The following is a 6,177-nucleotide window of genomic DNA, read 5'->3' as shown; positions in this document are numbered from 1 at the left end:
TTGTTGTTTAGCAGTCCCATTCCAGATTTGAACCTGCCAGCCTTGGTGTGTGTGGCTGGCAACCTAACCACTGAGCTTTGGGCACTGAGCCCAGTAATTCATTTCTAATTCCCTCCTGATCTTGAAATCAATCCTTCAAGTATCTCACCACACTCAGCATAAGTCATAATTTTGCTATGACTGATGTTTTAGAGTACCAGCTGCATCGATTGGTCTATGTGCCCTTCTACCCTCAGCACTGTCAGTGCCAGCATCTCCTCCTGTCCTGTTTTCCCTCCTTCTTATCTCATAGCTTGAGAAAGAAATTTGTCCCTGTGGTGTCATAGATTCTTTGCATCATCCTTGCGCAGGGGCCATGCTAATCTTCTCTGTATCGTTCCAATTTTAGTATATGTGCTGCTGAAGCGAGCATGGTGTCATAGATTCTCTGATACTCCTCCTTTAACAAGTGGAGTTTTAGTCCCCTTCCCACTTGCATTTGGGCAGCACTTAGTGACTCATCTTTAATGAGAACAGTATGCAGAAGTGAAGATATGGGGCTTCTCAGGCTAAGTCACAAAGGGAATCCTGACTTCCTCCTTTCTCTCTCAGACCCCTTGCTCTGGTAAGTCAGGCTGCCATGTTGTGAGGATACCAAAGCAGCCTATGAGCAGGACCACATGGGGAGGAACTGAGGCCTCCAGCCCATCGCCATATCACTGAGCCATCTTGGAAGTGGGGCCTTCAGCCCTAGTCAAGCCTTCAGATGACTGCAACCCCAGTTGATTTATTTTATTTTATTTATTTATTTATTTTGGGGGGGCACCATATACTGGTTTTATAGACTATTTGACATATTTTCATCACACTGGTTAACATAGCCTCCCTGGCATTTTCTTAGTTATTGAAGACATTTATTTTATTTATTTATTTATTTATTTATTTTTTATTAAATCATAGCTGTGTACATTAGTATGATCATGGGGCACCATACACTTGGTTCATAGACCGTTTGACACATTTTCATCACACTAGTTAACATAGCTTTCGTGGCATTTTCTTAGTTATTTTGCTAAGACCTTTACATTCCACATTTACTAGGATTCACATATGCCCTTGAGTTTCACATGTACCCTTGTAAGATGCACTGTAGGTGTAATCCCACCAATCACCCTCCCTCAGCCCATCCTCCTCCCTCCCTCCCTTCCCTCTCCCTCTTCCCCATATTCTTTTCTTGACTGCAACCTCAGGGGACATCCTGAACCAGAACTGTCTACCCCTAAGCCATTCCCAACTTCCTGACCCACAGAAATTGTGTGAGATAATAAATATTCATTGTTTCGGGTGGCGCCTGTGGGTCAGTGAGTAGGGCGCCGGCCCCATATGCCGAGGGTGGTGGGTTCAAACCCAGCCCCAGCCAAACTGCAACAAAAAAATAGCCGGGCACTGTGGCGGGCGCCTGTAGTCCCAGCTACTTGGGAGGCTGAGGCAAGAGAATCACTTAAGCCCAGGAGCTGGAGGTTGCTGTGAACTGTGTGATGCCACAGCACTCTACCAAGGGCCATAAAGTGAGACTCTGTCTCTACAAAAAAAAAAAAATAATAAATAAATATTCATTGTTTCAAGTTGATGAGTGTTGGGCTTATTTGTTATATAGCAGCAGAACACAGCAAAATTCCTACTTATAGAAATTATTATTATTATTATTATTATTGAGACAGAGTCTCAAGCTCTTGCCCTGGGTAGAGTGCTATGGTATCACAGCTCACAGCAACCTCCAACTCCTGGGCTCAAACGATTCTCCTGCCTCTGCCTCCCAAGTAGCTGGGACTACAGGAGCCTGCCACAACATCCGGCTATTTCTTTTTTTTTTTTTTTTTTTTTGGTTGCAGCCATCATTGTTGTTTGGTGGGCCCGGGATGGATTCGAACCCACCAGCTCAGGTGTATATGACTGGCTCCTTAGCTGCTTGAGCCACAGGCGCCAAGCCCTACCGATAGAAATTATGAATTGGGCTTGGTGCCTATAGCTCAGCAACTAAGGTGCCAGGCACATATACTGGAGCTGGAGGGTTCAAACCCAGCCCGGGCCTGCCAAACAACAATAACAACTGCAACTACAAACTAGCCAGGCATTGTGGTGGGCACCTGTAGACTCAGCTACTTGGGAGGCTGAGGCAAGAGAATCACTTAAGCCCAAGAGTTGGAGGTTGCTGTGAGCTGTGACGCCACGGCACTCTATCAAGGGCAACATAGTGAGACTTGGTCTCAAAAAAAAAAAAAGAAATTATGATTGATATGATTTCTATCACCTGCAGCATTTGTTCCTCTGGCATCATCCATGGTGGGTGACAATGTGTTAGAAGTACAGTGGTACCATGGGCGGCGCCTGTGGCTCAGTCGGTAGGGCGCCGGCCCCATATACCGAGGGTGGCGGGTTCAAACCCGGCCCCGGCCGAACTGCAACCAAAAAATAGCCGGGCGTTGTGGCGGGGCACCTGTGGTCTCAGCTACTCGGGAGGCTGAGGCAAGAGAATCGCTTAAGCCCAGGAGTTGGAGGTTGCTGTGAGCTGTGTGAGGCCACGGCACTCTACTGAGGGCCATAAAGTGAGACTCTGTCTCTACAAAAAAAAAAAAAGAAGTACAGTGGTATCCAAATGTCAAAGCTCTGAAATGTCACCTAATTGAGTGGCAGGGAGCACTGGTATTTTCATAAACTCTCCTTTTCCCCAAGTTATTCCTTTTAGTAGTCAGTTTTTGTCTCAAGAGTTAGTTCACCCGTATAATGAGAGTTGCTGTCTGCAGTCCGCAGTCTGTCAGGGATATTGACTTGTTGCCCTGGGCTACTAGGTCACTGTGTTTTCATGGCATCACACAGCTCACAGCAACCTCCAACTCCTGGGCTTAAGCGATTCTCTTGCCTCAGCCTCCCGTGTAGCTGGGACTACAGGCGCCCGCCACAACACCCAGCTATTTTTTGGTTGCAGTTCAGCCGGGGTGGGTTTGAACCCGCCACCCTCGGTATATGGGGCCGGCACCTTACCAACTGAGCCACAGGCGCCGCCCTGGTCACTGTGTTTTCAATGGCAACTGGTATATTGCCCTCCCCACCTGCTCCCAGCCTGTGCTTTGGACTCCTTTTCCATCCCTCAGATGAAATTATGGACAGGTCCCAGGATGTGTCTGGTCCCTCTCAGATAACAAAAAGTGATCACTTTGAGTACTACAAACCAGTCTTATTTCAGTAATTTAAATGTCCAGTTCTGTGTTACAGTCAAAACTCAAAACCTACAAACCTTGCTCAAAATTAAAGCCTCTTCTCCACTTCCTCAGTTGTGTTTGGATTTTGACCAGCTGCCACTAGCAGGGAGAGAACCAGGAGACTCTCCCTGTTTCCCCACCTGGAGATTCAAACCCTCTTCTTACAGCTTGCTAGGATGATTTCTGACCCCTCCTGGGTCAAAGCAGGGTGGGGAGAAGACAGAGGCTAGAAAGGTAAGGAGAGGGAAGGACAGAGAAGTCCTGGGATATTCTTTCTTGAACTAGCATTCAAGTTCCCTGGGCTGGGCAGGTGTTTGTAGCTGATTCTGTCCAGTGAGACACTTTATAGAGATTGTTAGTGATGCCCATCTTTAAAAATGCTTAGGATGGGGCGGCGCCTGTGGCTCAGTGAGCAGGGCTCTGGCCCCATATACCGAGGGTGGCGGGTTCAAACCCAGCCCAGGCCAAACTGCAACAAAAAAATAGCCGGGCATTGTGGCAGGCGCCTGTAGTCCCAGCTACTCGGGAGGTTGAGGCAGGAGAATCACCTATGCCCAGGAGTTGGAGGTTGCTGTGAGCTGTGTGATGCCACAGCACTCTACCAAGGGCCATAAAGTGAAACTCTGTCTCTACAAAAAAAAAAAAGAGAAAAAAAAATGCTTAGGAGGGAGCCCTAGAGAAACCTCACTTGAGGCTTCTCTAATGTAAGTGAATGCATTTCCTCTAGCTGGTCACTGTCAGCTTCTGTCTGTGATCTCGTCTTGTCCCTCAGGTGACACACTTGGGCAATTTCTTTGACAACCTCAGGCCAACTATCTCTGGACTGGCCCATCTGTGGCCCATGAGGACAACTCTCCAACTCAAGAAACCAGTGGTTTCTTGCCTTGAGGCATCCTGAGATGTAGGTTCAGCGTTAATCCATTATATCCCATAAACTGGTCCTCTCAAAGGCCCTCCCACTGGCACTGAGGGAAGGGGAGGGGCATTCTCCCCTTGGGCAAAGGAAGTGGGAAATGCCAGAGCACTTCAACAATTGTTTCAAAGAAATTTTCTCTGCAATTTCTAACTTCCTTTTGGAGACTTCATTTTTTAATATAGAATTAAGGTGAGTGGTCAGCTGAAGAGCACAAAAGTAGTTCTTGGTGACTTGTGAAAGATCACATTTGCTAGTTTGAAATGAAAAAGTTATAATAGCTGTCATCCACTGAGGGTTTTCTACAGAGAAAAGCAACCACGAGGTTCCACCCAATAGAAACTCCAGTGCTATTCCAACAAGCCTTTTCTTTCTCAGCTCCAGGCTTTGCTCATGGCATCTTTTGGCCTGGAGAACAGTTCTCCCTTTATGCGTCTCTTTGAAGGTTCTCCTTTCTCTCTCCTCACCTTGCCACTAAAGCTGATCTTTCTTTTTTCATTGAGACAGTCTCACTTTGTTGCCCTCAGTAGAGTCCTGTAGCATCACAGCTCACAGCTCACAGCAACCTCCAACTGTTGGGCTTAAGAGATTCTCTTGCCTCAGCCTCCCAAGTAGCTGGGACTACAGGTGCCCGTCCACTACGTCTGGCTATTTTTTTGTTGTCGCTGCAGTTGTCATTGTTGTTTAGCAGACCCGGGCAGGCTCAAACCTGTCAGCCTTGGTGTATGTGGCTGGCACCCTACACACTGAGCTATAGGCACTGAGCCTAATTTTTTTATTTTTAGTAGAGACATGATCTCATTCTTGCTAAGGCTGGTTTCAAACTCCTGAGCTCAAGGGATCCTCCGGCCTTGGCCTCCCAGAGTGCTAGATTACAGATTTGAGCCACTGAGCCCAGCCTGAAATCGTCAGCTTTTTTTTTTTTAAGTAAATGCATTAAGAAAGGGGGGGTCAGGAGTCTACCATCAGGTGTTGCCTAGAATAAACAGTAAATTCCATTTGTCAACCTTGAGTTTTTCCAGACAAGAACTCCAAGGGGGTTGGATTTTCCCAGGGATTCGGCAGCAGGCTGCTAGAAGCCATGCTAGAGTTTGAGCAAGGCTCTGAGTGCATGGCTTCTGACTCAGTCTTGCTTGCTGGGAGTTTCTGCAGTTCTCATAGCACAGCGGCATCAAGCACATTCACATTGTTGTGCCACCATCATTTCTTTCCATCTCCAGAAATTTTCATCCTGCAAATCTGAAACTTTATGCCCATTAGACAATTTATTCCCCATTCTTCCTGCCCTTGGCTCCTGGCAGCCCCCATTCTCCTCTCTGTCTCTCTGAATCTGACTACTCCAGGAACTTCACGTAAGTGGAATCATATATTACTCGTCCTTGTGTGACTGGCTTATTTCACTGAGCGTAATGTTCTCTAAGATTCATTCACCTTGTAAACTGTCAGAATTTCCTTTCTTTTAGAGCTTGAATTATATTCTGATATCACATTTTGTTAATTTTTTTTTTTTTTTTGTAGAGACAGAGTCTCACTGTACCGCCCTCGGGTAGAGTGCCCTGGCATCACACGGCTCACAGCAACCTCTAACTCTTGGGCTTACACGATTCTCCTGCCTCAGCCTCCCGAGCAGCTGGGACTACAGGCGCCCGCCACAACGCCTGGCTATTTTTTTTTGTTGTTGCAGTTTGGCCGGGGCTGGGTTTGAACCCGCCACCCTGGGCATATGGGGCCAGTGCCCTACTCACTGAGCCACAGGCGCTGCCCACACATTTTGTTAATTTATTCAACCATCCACCTGTGACACTTGGCTTGTTCTCATCTCTAGGCTACTGTGAATGCTACTGCTTATGCTGCTGATGTAAGAGAAGAAACAGCCTCTACTCCCCCAACCTTCAGCTGTAAAAGTTACTTAATGATTTAACTAGTTGTCAGACAGTCACGTCAGCCAGTTCTCCTCTGGTTCTGATGCCATGAAGTCCAACACAACCCTGAGCTGAAGAAAAAACAACAGATGGAACATGTACA

At 47.0% G+C, this 6,177-nt stretch overlaps 1 non-coding gene across 1 annotated transcript; it reads right to left on the bottom strand.

Moving 5' to 3' along the window:
- Window positions 1–300: 300 nt before the first annotated feature.
- Window positions 301–412, bottom strand: LOC128595065 (U6 spliceosomal RNA). Its single transcript, XR_008382754.1, has one exon. It is a non-coding gene; the product is annotated as a U6 spliceosomal RNA (small nuclear RNA).
- Between the last annotated feature and the right edge of the window lie 5,765 nt (window positions 413–6,177).

This window comes from Nycticebus coucang, chromosome 9 (assembly GCF_027406575.1).
Source record: "Nycticebus coucang isolate mNycCou1 chromosome 9, mNycCou1.pri, whole genome shotgun sequence".
Lineage (NCBI taxonomy): Eukaryota > Metazoa > Chordata > Mammalia > Primates > Lorisidae > Nycticebus > Nycticebus coucang.
This window is presented reverse-complemented; position numbering and strand designations above follow the sequence as displayed.